Consider the following 13725-nt stretch of genomic DNA (forward strand, 5'->3'; position numbering starts at 1 on the left):
AAAATCACAACTGATCGCACACTGTTTTTTGCTTTGGGACTCACTGTAGAATCATGGACTGTCAGAGCTGACAGGGATCTGACAGGGCACGTGGTGTCATTGCCTCTTTTCGTAGGTTAGGCACAAGAATTCAGAGAGGGCAAATGCTTATTCAAGGTCACCAGAGCATTGGAGGCCTGGACCCCAGGATATACTTTCCATCTTCAGTTCAAGTGACTGTAATCAATGATCAGATGGCTCAAAGAGAATTTTTTTTTTCTGGCCTCAGAAACCTAAATAAAAACTCAAAAAAGTCATACTCTACTCTAAGCTTTATGTTTTATTTAAAAAATTAACAGTAAATCAGGAGTTTTATTTAGGACTGACGTGGCTGTTGGCTCATTCTAGCCTTCTCCATCATCATTGTTATTTGCAATGAGTATGTCTTATAAAGTCACTGTGGACACAGAATTCGTGAATACTGAACCACTGCTCCAAGGGAAATGCTGGGTTGGGTTCCTGCAAGCCACTGGTCACATTTGTATCCACCAAGCTATCCATAACTTTGTTTTCATTGTTTCTCTGTTTAAAGACACCTTATTTACTATACAGGGTGGGGTATGAAAAATAAGACAATAATTAATAAATAAGAATAAAGCCTGTTTCGCATTCTCATGAGTGTAAATTTACTTTGCTCACCCCTCTGTATTATTGATCTGTTGCTATTGCATTCATAGCCAATAGCATATAGCGCATGCCTGAATAAAGCTTACCTTCTTCATAGGTTACATCACAACTTTCTCATGCTTGGGAACATGGGACAGCACTGCAGCACCACGCATGGGGCCATTTTAAACAGCTGACTCACCAACAAAAGGCACACAAATGCAAAAAACATGACACTACTCAGACTGTGAAAAGGACATTTGTGTATAATATGAGAGCTGCAACAAGAAGGAAGGGGACTCCAACTTTTAAATTTTCCTGTGAAGCTTTCCCTGGCATCCACAATGTAGTCAGTTCTATATCTGAGCTCCTAGAGGCCCTTGATTCTGTCACTATGTATTGGAATCTATAATAATAAAAGCCTAAGTGACCATTGCAACCAAATGGACCGAACAGGCTGTGTGGGGTGACTAGGTCAGCAAGAGGGTTAGTGAGGGGAGACCAAATGACTGAGCAGCAGGCTGTGTAGGGTGACCAGGCCAGCAGGGGAGGCAGTTGAGGGTGACCAGGCTGGCAAGGGGGGGGAAGTTAGGGGTGACCAGGCCAGCGAGGGGCGGGGGGGGGTGGGCAGTAAGGGGTGACCAAGCTGGCATGGGGGGCAGTTAGGGATGACCAGGCCTGTGGGGGGGCAGCTAGGGGTGACCAGACCAGCAGGGGGGCAGTTAGGGGTGATCAGGCAGGCAGGCAGGTGAGCAGTTAGGAGCCAGTGATCCCGAATTGTGAGAAGAATGTCCGACTGCCAGGATGGGCCTAAACCAGCAGTCGGATATCTCCCAAAGGGTTCCAGGCTGGGCTGGGAGAGGGTGCAGGCTGGGCTGAGGAGATACCCTTGTGCATGAATTTCATGCACTGCACCTCTAGTTTTAGAATAATGGATCTGGTTCTGGACATGTTATGGTGAGTTGCAGTAGGTAATTACACAAACTCAGAACACCTAACTCCCATTACATAAACCGAATCCAACAAATCTAGAACATTATGGTATTCTAAGATTATTTAATCTTTGTAGGAGATATTGCCTTGCCCTTTCTGCTTATTGGTTATTTTTCATTTGTTTGTCTATACTCAAATCCAAGCCACACTGAATTAATTTGACAAACCTCTTGAGTGAAATGGTCAAATACTCTTTCCCAATAACTTCAGAGAGAGTATTGCTAATTTTTTGCCTCCTTTTGCTGATTACAAATTTAAATTATCCAGTCTTATTTTTCTTCATGAAGTTTCCAGGCACAAGCTGTTCTTGGTATCATTAACCACATTGAGAGGTCTACCATGTTTTGCTAGCAGCAGGGGATGCTTGCTGGAGTATGTGCCCAACGGTCTTGCCGAAAACGTAGAATAAGCATTTCTGAGCTCATTATTCAACCCAAAAGTGTTGTACTCTTAGCAATGCTGTTTCCTAGGAAGAAAAAAACAGTCCAAGTTATTAGTCTGATTATATCTTCATTTCTGGAAGCAAACTACCTTTCCTATTGCTTTTTTTTTTTTTTTTCTCCCCTGCTGGGGCTTGAATTGTGTTATAAAGCTTGCTACATAGTAGGGACTTAAAAAAAGAGTCCATTGAGCTAAATTGGGATGAATTTTTAAGTTATGCTGAAGCTTGTTGTCTCACAATGGCAAGTTCTAACTTTGCACATGCCACTCTATTGGACTCTCATCTTGTGTAAATATGCATGCGGAGATTTTTCCTTGGAAAGGGTATTTATACTTCACTTTTCTGTCTGACTCATACTCCCTTTGTTTGAGATGAGGAGAAATGCAGAGAACCTGCAAGTTTGTCTCCCACTGCTGTGAGGTCTGACATTGTAGGTCTCCCACATTTATTTGGAGGAAACAGAATCATTCTTTAGAACAGCCTTGATTTGTAGCGGGTACTTGTTTTAAAGGTGTATAAATTGAACTTCAGATTAAAATTGACCAGTCTCCTGAAGTCAGTCTTTTCTACCCATCGTATTCTATACGTTGGAGCCATGATTAATCCATGTTTGCGTGACCCTTGACTCTCCCATATGGTTGATCTTCTTTCTCCAATATGCCACATTGGTATTACACATTCTCTGTTAATGAAAAATTATGGGGTTCATGACTCCCTTGAAAAGCCAATCTTGGATGTGAAGATGTCTATTGAGAGAGGAAATGGCATCATTTGTCAGATAACCAAAAAGCTGTACCCCTTTATGGTCAGGGCATTGAATAATATCTATAAATCCTTCAAATGTCTCATGTCACTCTATTAATTACAATTTATATTTTCATTACTAAGTTATCTCCTTAATAGAGTCTATCTAAATGTTGACTATGTTCTAAAAGAAATAAGAATTAGTTATATTCATGAATAATAAAATAATTATTTTCAATTCTCTCTTTCTATTCTAGAATTTTATCAGTAAAATTCCATTGAATTCATTGAACGGTTCCCTTGTCTTCAATTCACTCTTACTTTCTGATGTCTTTTCCTCCATATTTTAGGCATTTTTAAAAATGCCCTAGAGTCAATCATTCTCTAATTTCCTTAGTTCTATTCACTTAGCGAAACTTCAAAGTGAAGTGGAATTAAATAAAATTTAGAGGCACTGCCAAATTCCAAACTCACTGACCTGGCCAAATGGACTTAGGAAAATGTTTTGCAGCATAAACTTCAATTTTTTCCTATTGGTTAAAAATTCTTTCCAAGGAATGTCAGACAAATAATAGGGAGGGAAACATTTTTAGGTTTAACTAATTAATTTTTTAGAGAAATCTAGGTTGTTATGCTGGAGAGCACTGTTTATTTAAACAGAGAAGCAGAAAAATAAGTATCAAATGAATAATATAAAATATAGTAGCCATTTATAATTAACAATAAGTCTATTCCATCAGCATCAACCTTTTGTAGCTTTTCTAGTTAAAGAGAGTAAACTCTTTGAGTTTACAATTTACACTGAAGTGAAAGCATTTCACCTGCTTTATTGTATTGATTGAGAGTAAGTGATAGTCTTAGGCTAAGTACTCCAGACAATTCTGACCAATCAAGTAGGGTGGCTGGGAGTCACTAATGCTCTTCCCTTGCCAATCATGTTCAAATCATGTGTTTGCCTCAGATATGTATTGGGTTCTTTCTGCTAAGAACAATAAACTCATTTCTCTGTGCATTTTTAAAGCAAAATAAATACTATTTTCCCAAAGCAATGTTGTTAATATTTTCATGTGAATTGGAATAAAGAGCTGAGGACTCTGGGTTACCAATATCTTCCATTAGTTATGGAAATCATGGGACTAGGCATATTGGGAGAAGGAAAGAACAAATAGCTTGAAAACTGGTTGCAAGGATAAGAAAATGTATGAAAATATAGCTAGCTAACATGGCATGTGATAAAGGCCACATGAGTATGGTTTTGAAATAACTGATTTGAAATAAATAAGACATTTTTAGAAGAACTTCAAATTATATATATATTTGACTTAAATTCATGGAAAGCAGATCATATTCTTTTTAAATGCTATTCCTAAAAAGTACAGTATATTATATCTTGCTAGTGAATATCAGAAGAAAACTTGAGCAGTATGACAATGACTCACTCTTTGGATTTTGTTTCTTCCTATGTGACATGAAGTTAGCAACTAGATGATTTAGAAAGTTCCTCTCAGCTACGTGAATCTAATATTTCTATTCTTCTTGAGAAAGGAAAACAAAACTAGGAGTATCTCCAAAGTAATATAATATGTAAAAGACCATTTTGCCTCTTAGGTGAAAAGAAATAAAAGAATTGGAAGCATTATACTATTGGGTAGATTAAAGAAGTTAAATATATAGATCATTGTTAACAAAATAACCTCTGTAGCGTTCTATGTGTGCCAATATCACATCATGTGAATTAAATATGACTAAAAGATAGGAGGAATTTGGCTGTCTCTATGGCCCCAAACTCAGGAGACTGGAGAGTTCCACATTGCTGCCTTTTCTACGCCAATCTTGATATTATGGTTAACTGCAATGACAACATCTTGTGTTCAAATATACTGCAGTTGATAGAGGCAGAATCTCTGTCAACCAGTAAATTTAAAATGTATGTTATGCCAAGAGAAAGAGACATTATTTATTAGGACTCCAGGGTAAATCACTAGGGTAATGTGCACCATTAAAAAGATAATCTTAGTCCAGAAATCCTGAAATAATGGAAGCAATTGCACAGAGGGCTTTTTTTTTTTTTTTTTTTTTTTTTTTTTTTTTTTTTTTTTTTTACACCTCCCCTTCCCTTAGCTTCATTAATCAGAAAAAGAACACCAAGCTCAGACCAAAGAAGAAGAATCCTAGTTTTTCCTTCTCTCATTTCTATGATTGTGCAAATCTAAATTAAAAACATTGGGAATATTCAAAACATTTGTCATATATTTTTAAGCCACAATACAGCTCAGTGTAGTACATTATGAACAGAGAAAAGAAAGAGAATAGCTTAATATCAGCTTTATGAAATTAACTGGCTCTAAATAGAGAACTAGCCACCAGGTCAGGTTTCAAGTTTTCGTTTCAAATATTAATAACCTGAAAAAGAAAGCACTCTTGAAGAGTCTAAGAAAATAAATGATTCTTCAAGCATATGCATATTTAACATAGTCAACTTACCCCTCACAATATGAAAATAATCTTACATATGTCTACTAAATAAAATATGTTTTTTGGAAACATTCTTATTTCCTTCTCAGTACCTCACAATTCACAATCTATTCTTAAATATCTCTTTTTCACTCTTTCTCTTTCTCTCTCCCTTTCTTCCTATCCTTTTTTTTTTGTAATAAGCTATTTCCTGTTTATACTACCTGAATCTAGATAGCCCCAAAATTTGATTATTCATTCAGAAATTTTAAGGTGCTTAAAATTTTTTTTTATGGGAAGTGATGAACAGATACCATAAAATGTGATGATGTCATGAAATGGCTAAAAACAACACACCTCCAACAGCTAACTGAATAGTGGTTCCATCAAAGTAGTACCTTTGCAGACTATGTAGATGTTTGAAATATTCTGTCCCTGATACAAACAATTTTGGAATTTTTATTTTGGAACATAATTCAGAACCAATCAATGGACAATGCAAAAAAACTACTCTTAGGATTATATCGTTTATCTTCTGTTGCTACCCATCTTGATCATCCACCTTGTTCAGCAGAGTTGAATCCTTTATCATACAGGGTTTGAACAAGAAACATACAAGGTGGGGCAAAAGTAGGTTTACAACTGAGTACACAAAACACAGATTATTCTTGTATTCTTGTATTATTTTCCATATGAACATCTGTAAGTCTACTTTTGCTCCACACTGTATTGCTAATTCACTCTGTGTGTGTGTGTGTGTGTAATTGAGGAGTCTTTAATAAAGGGTTTATAGTTGACCCTTGAACAACATGGATTTGAACTGTGCAGTCCCACTAATACATGGCTTCCCCCCCAATAAATACTTGTATTGTTTTGATCTCTAGTTGGAAGTCTGTGAATGCAGAGGGCTGGATGTAGGCTTTGATCTGGCTCATTTTATATAGAGAACTTGAGCATCCGTGGATTTGGGTATCTATGGAGATGGGGGAGTCCCAGTGGATACTGAGAGACAACTTAACCCTTTGGGGAGTCAAAAATTATCTACAGATTTTTGACAGCACAGGGGTTGGCACCCCTAACGCCTGTGTTGTTCAGGGGTCAACTGTATTTACAAAAGATGTAGAAAGGATAACGGGAAACCAGCAAGGGATAGAGGGAGACGTGAGTTCTTTGGGCCTAAAAGGGATAAAAGGAGGAAGCTGCTATTGAATGCAAAATGACATGCAGGTGAGGGGAGGAAAGGAGCCACATCTTTAAGCTCATTTTTCTCTTTGCCTTGAACCTTCTGATAGTGCTTCCCTTTTGACAAACTTGAGAGAAAGTCAGAGAGCTGGAGAGACTTAACACAGCCCATACAGATCAGTCTCCAAGGATAGAGCCGAATGAAGAGGCACAGAGAGCGGCTCTAAAGGGGCAGATGGAGAATATCCAGCACAGCCCATAATGACTTTTACCTTTAACATTCATCCAGATCAGGGGGATGGGGTGCAGCTTCTGAAGGTAATTCTAAGAGAAGGGTCCCTTACATAAGCGGATAATGTAAATTCACTGGAATAAATATGCAGCCAACAAAGGAAATGAATATGGTTTAGTTCATTCATTACAATTTCTTTGTGGTCATGTCTTTTTTTTTTTTTTTTTTTTTAAGTTTTTGACAGGAACACATTTGAATGTTTTTTGTTATAGTCAATCTAAGACATTTTCATATTTCTTTCGGTATAAAAATGTATAAATGTATTCTTTGTTGAGAATCATCTGTGTACACTTACTATGTACATGAGTGAAATAGAGTCCTAAAAACATCACTTGGATTTGGTTGGATAAAAGTCAAAATTTACAATATCTTTAATAATCCAAATCTGCCTGATCTTTGCGGTTTTTACTTCATTGAACCAATTTCAGTGCCTTGGTAGGTTTAATGACATTTTATTTTTGTTAGAAATTGGGGACCTGGGCAGGAAACATGCGTGCCAGGGACAGAGAAGACAAATTACACTGAGTGTGTACTGGAAAGCATTGGAAGTGCTGGTCCCCAACCTCGTCTTGCTGGATTTGGATAGGGATTTCCTAACTGAGCTTTTAATTCTCTTGCATAACCAGATCATCTTTCATCCAAAATAAGAAACTGAACATTTTTTCTCTGAATATCATATTACTTTTTGATCTAGGTAATTCATCAATTATTCAACAGGAGCTTAAGTTTTAAATGAGATAGGGAGTATAGGAATCTCTTTCACATCCTGCATGGAAAGGGTTCCAATTTAGGGTTCAGGTTCTGGAGAAGGGCCACACACAAATGAAGAGATTTGAGACTTAAAGAAATTCAATTTGGCAATATGGGGGGCCAGGCGGTAATCCAGCTCTAGTGGGAGAACTACTCCCTGCTCTGGTCCTGCCATCCCTTTTATTGAGGCTTTGGGGAAAACATCTTAGGCAACATAAACAGAAATTTACACTAGCCCTTAGGCAGGAAATAATAGAAACTTACAAGGGACAAATAAGGTGGAGGCTGCTTCAGCTAACAATGTCTCAACTAAAGGGTGAGTGGTTGTTGACCAGCCTTCCTGGCTTCCTGTCAACATCTCTCTTTTAGTGAAACTGATTTGTTTCCGGCAAGGGAGAACAGCTTTATTCTACATTCTCTCAGGTGAATTGCAACAGAGTAAAAGGTGTTATCAAAACTGGTCTTTGCCTCCAAGAAAACTCCAAGTCCAGATGATTTAACTAGTGAATTTTAACAAGTATCTTACACAAACTTTTGAAGAAAATAGAGGGGATGAGAATACTTCCCAACCAGCTTTAGGAGGCCAACAGAACCCAGCTACTAAAACCTGTCAAAATATTTTAAAAAGCAAAGAAAATTGCAGATTGATATCTCTCACGAATCCTTCATAGAACATCAGCATTTAAGTCCAATAACATGGAAAAAGCTATTATGCATAACAAAGTAGAAGTTATGCCAAAAATGAAAGGTTTCTTTAATTCTTGAAAACCAATGAATGGCATTTCATCACATTACTAAAGAAAAAGCAAATGATTATTTTAATAGACACAGAATTGGTCTTTTGCTTTTTTTTTTTTTTTTTTAAATAAACATTAGGATTGGTTTTTTAATGTAAAAAAAAGAAAAAAAAAAAAAGAAAGAAGACAGGATAGGAAATAAAGACAAGCTCCATAGTTTAGTTTAAAACTGTTTAATATTACTTGCCTATAAAGATTAGACTCAATTTTTTTTTTAAGCAAGCAGAGTAAACTTGATAAAAATCCTAATCACTCAAATTTTAGGGGTAAATTGGATCTCAGCTTGGATCAGGAATAAATTCCATATCCATATTTTACATCCTCATAAAGTTGTGTTTTCTATGTCACACATCCTCTGTGCAAATCAAGATTCTGGAATGTGAGTGGCTTTGGATGTTGCTGGTTGGGTGAAGCAGCCAAATCAGGAATGCAATTCAGTGGGAAGCAACATCGTCCACCATCCATCCATCCAACCCATTCAGCCACCCACCCATCCATGCAATAAATAGCTGAGGATCTACTTCATGCAAGGCACAGCAGAGATAAAAGCCACTGCCCCCATGGGACATATATTAGAGTAGGATTACACAGAGTAATAATATGCTTATCTTTCTCTTGTGTATCAGAAACCTAAGGTGGTGATTCTTGGTCTGCCACAGGATTGATGGTTTATAAGTAGGCCAAAATATAACTTCTAGCCTTTTTCATTTAATTTCATTTTTGGCCAAGGACAATTTGCTTTCTTTATCTTCCCTTCCCTTTTCTCATCTCTGCTTACATGGCTCTGCATGTTTCAGGAGTTGGCCCTTCCCTTCTTCTTTTCTTCTTGGCCCACTTGATCACAAAGCAACCTTGATAGAACATCTGTTTCTCCACCACAGGGCAATTGATTCCAGATGATAAGCCTGATCATTTCAGAACTATTGATGGAGATGTTTTGTGAATAGGGCTTTCTCCTCCTCCTCCTCCTCCTCCTCAACCTCCTCCTCCTCCTCCTCCTTCTCCTCCTCCTCCTCCTCCTCCTCCTCCTCCTCCTCCTCCTCAACCTCCTCCTCCTCCTCCTCTTCCTCTTCCTCCTCCTCCTCTTTCTCCTCCTCCTCCTTCTTCTTTTTCATCATTATCTTCTTCTTTTTTGGTTTCCCACTGCCTCCTCAGAGTTTTGACCAGAACTTTTAGGCCTAGTTTTTCTGGGACCTTTCCATATTCAATAAATCTTTTGATCATTTTTTTGTGTGTATCAGATAACAACTTGAAATTTCTTGGTTATTTTCTCAGTAATGTTTCAAAGAAAGATTTGAGAGTCTATTATGGTAGCATGACTATTTAAGCAAGAATAATAGAAATTAAGCTGATATCTTGAATAACTTCTGTAGATGTGTTATTTATTATTTTGGACCTTGGGTATGATGTGATATATGACATGGTAGATATATGATCTGTTACAATTCATCTTCCATGGGAATAATATGGAAATATTTATGAGATAATTTCTTATAATGATAATGCCATTGTTTTCATTTATTCTGATTTGGTTGTTAGTTCCTCAGTGATTTTCTGAAACTTTTAGGTTAAAATCTGAAACATTGTTATTTATAAAGTTTTTTGAGATTCAATTGAATAAGCATGGTTCTTGACACCTAATTATTCCTAAGTACAGGTTCATAATGATTATTAAACTTATTCTTCTCTCAAGGTTTTTTTCCTAAGTGAAAATTTGACTTACATAAAACCATAATAATTATTTAACATATTATTCTCAATCAACATTGCCTATTATACTGAATATTGACTTTATATTAATAACTCCCACCTAGGTTTCATATTTGGTTCTGTATTCTGTGTTAGGTTCTCCTCTATATTTAAGAAAATGATTAGATTCATAATGATAGGGACAGACCCATTTGTTGTTTGGATACTTGCTTAGGTAGTCAGTACAATTCAATCCGCAGTTATATACTTATATTTTATGCATAAGACATGAAACTCAACCACCCTGTAAAAATATTCAATTTTTATTCCAGAAGTAGTTAATATAGAGATCCCTAAGGATTTTTCTGGAGATCCACTTTCTTCTGCATATATGGTTAAACAATGGCCAAACTACAAATTACCCACATTTCAGTAATAGGCAGGATAATAAAATAACTGAGGATTGAAGTAGTCCAAAGAGATTGTGCAAACTCAACTGCTTTATCATATATTTTTTACTGTTCTTTAGATGAGAGGTAGTTTATGATTCATAGACGAACCAAGCCAATGTAATTCAAGATTATTGATTGAAAGCTGGCAGGCAGGGGGAAAACCAGCATTTGCTGAAATTATTGCATCATTTAACTTTCCAAGAATTTTCTTTAGGGAAAATGCTGTTTTCTCCTGTGTCACAGATGAATAAACTATGGTAACTTGCCCAACAGCAGGCATCTAGTTAGGGATAAGACTATGATTATAACTCAGATTTATGGGATGGCTTGTTTAAGAAGAGCAATCCTGGTTCTACTTAGGGAATTTCTTTCTATGTTGAAGATTACCAGAAACTAGGGAAGGAGAAAACTTTCTTGGTCATCATGATTTGAAAACATTTTTATAGAGGTATCAGTACTGGAAAAATTTACAACAAATGAGTAATTATACTAGAAAGGAAGAGTAGAGAATCAAAACTCTCCCCCAGGCTTCTCATCTCACCTTTGGAAGAAGATTAAAGCTGGTACATGGCAAATAAAACTTCCAGACTAAAGTTTGCCAAAAAGTCAAAAAAGATTGCATTGTCTTTTTACTCTTGTCAGTGCAACAACTCAAGGAAAAAGACTGTAGAACTACGTAATTCCTGATGTCATTTGTATGAACTAACAGCATTTCCTGAAGTGGGTATCTCGCTCTCTGAAAACAGACAGCTTATTCAGACCAGACAAATGAGCTGTTCTCAAGTAGCATGTCATACACTCTCCTCAAAGCTGGACTTTGCCCTCCTCTCTGTCCTTTGATGGCTAAAATGATGCTGAAGTCTGAAAACAATGGTACAGCATGTGCTTTCTTTTCTTCTCTTTGCCTTTTTGAACATGGTAAATCATTTATTTTAAATACTTTTCAAATGGATCTATTGTCTCTAATTCTTGAGGTGCCAATTCTTCATTTCTTGGTGGTTTGTATCTCTCATGATTTGTCATGTTTTGTTATTAGCTCCTCTGCAGCCAAGGTCCCTTAGGAAGCCCTATATACACTGGGTCATGGTATCCCTGTAGAGTGGTTTGAGTGGGTTATCAGTCAGGACCTACAGATTCCAGTGGTTCAGACTACCCTCTATGTCATGGGCCACTCTTGCATTTTTGTGTCACTTGAGAGAAGAATATAGAACCCACACCTGATCATGGGCTAGGATTAAGGCTTTGTTAGCTTACAAATAATGCTTCTTTCACTGTCTCAGGAAGAAGGTATGGTTCTTGAAGCTAGCCTAGGCTAGTAGGAAGAGATATTTTATTCCCTATCTCCCATATGGGCAGCTTTATTCAGAAAGCACAGTTCAATCCCCTCAGTTTCTCAGGCCTGCGTTCTTATCTTTTTCCTCCCTGAGTATGTTAAACCAGGACCTTAGCCTCTTGGGCCTATCTCTGAGATTGACATGGTGTGGGTCATTTGTCTTCAGCTCATCACTCTAGTTTTAAGTTCTTTTTTTCCTGATCTATGGGCCTTTCTTATTCTTGTTTTCACTTTCAGCTTAATTTTCATTTGTTATTATTATTATTCTTTTATATGTTAATAGAATGGAGGTTCCTCTGTGCCAACTCAGTCTACCATATTGATTGGAAGTTTCCCATTACGAATATGCAACATCTTTATTCTGTTTAAAATGTTTTAGTTACCTGTTGAATCTCCTGAACATTTTGTTATGCTAACCTCTCAGTTACACTTATAAGATGACTATATATATATACTATGTTAGCAAACTATGCATATAATATGCTGGCTCATTAAGAAAGAACTCATTTAACCACTATTGTAGTTAAATACCTATTAATTCAGAAACCACTTTAGCCTAGAAAACGATGGGAAATATATTTAAGCTCAGAATTTACAAGAAAGCTCTTGGAAAGGTTGAAAGCACAATTTGCAGAGTGCCTAAGGGTTGAAAGTTACATTGACTCTTTTGAGCAATGAAACTTTGGCAAAGGATATGTTTTAATGAGGCCTTTTTTTTTCTTCTCTGAGAGAGAGAGAAGACTGGAGTTGTACTTGCTGTATATAAAACCCCCTATAACCTCTTAACAGGTGTTCCAAGAATAAAGAAAACTACTGTTCTGCTCTCCTTTGAGACTTCTTACTTGTCACACTGGTTCAGATCCAACTACAAGGGTAGAGTTGGGAATTATACAATGAAATTGGTCTTTTTCTTCAGCTTCAGAGTCAGAAAAAAAAGTAGATTCCTATTTTGGATCTGGAAACAAATGGCCTTGAAACATACCTTTTACTGTATTTTGTCCTTGTTCATTTCTTTAAGCCATGGATCTTGAGAGGAAGATTTCCATGTTTCTTAGATATGATTCAGGTTAATTTTATTTTTTAATGGGTGTGCCCAGTGAAAAACTTTCTTTGGTATGCTTTCTAGAAATGCAATGCTGACAAATAAGGTAGATCAGAAACAGATAATTTCAGACAGAGCTATTTCAACGGTATTTGAAAAGAACCCATGGAACACATTGCATTTTGACTCATTTGGGTCTATTGTCCAGTGGGAAGAAGAAGGAAGACTTAAATAATCATCTAACCCTGATTAAGATTCAGGGTTAAGAATTTCTCTTTAGGTGAAACTGGTTTGGCTAAGTGGATAGAGCGTTGGCCTGCGGTCTCAAGGGTTCCAGGTTCGATTCTGTCAAGGGCATGTACCTTGGTTGTGGGCACATCCCCAGTAGGGGGTGTGCAAGAGGCAGCTGATCCATGTTTTTCTCCCATCGATGTTTCTAACTCTCTATCCCTCTCTCTTCCTCTCTATAAAAAAAATCAATAAAATATATTTTAAAAAAAGAAAAATAAGAATTTCTCTTCAGATGCAGGAAACAAGATTATCATCTTTTCAGAGGAGTCAACACCAGGGAAAGGGTTAGAAGAGTGCATGGCAACCAAAATAAAAGCAGAACACACCCTCTTTTCTGCCCTAACACCTCATAAAAAGAAAATCCCAACCAAAACAATGAAAACCCAAGTGCTCTAAACAAAACCATGTACACTGAAAGATCCCAATAAAAATATGTAGTACTATGTTTTTAAAAATTATCAGGATGTTTTGAAATCCAGGTGGTGAAAAAAGTATAAAACGGTAGAAAGAGTAAGGTCTTGTTGTAACCATAGGGAATTTCCCTAAACTCTGGAAAAATCTTAAGGGCAGAGTCTCTGCATCCATCCCACCTAATAAAGCATCTTTGCTCATTCTGGCT

This window comes from Pipistrellus hanaki (genome assembly GCF_964339955.1).
Source record: "Pipistrellus hanaki genome assembly, chromosome: 5".
In the NCBI taxonomy this organism is placed as follows: domain Eukaryota; kingdom Metazoa; phylum Chordata; class Mammalia; order Chiroptera; family Vespertilionidae; genus Pipistrellus; species Pipistrellus hanaki.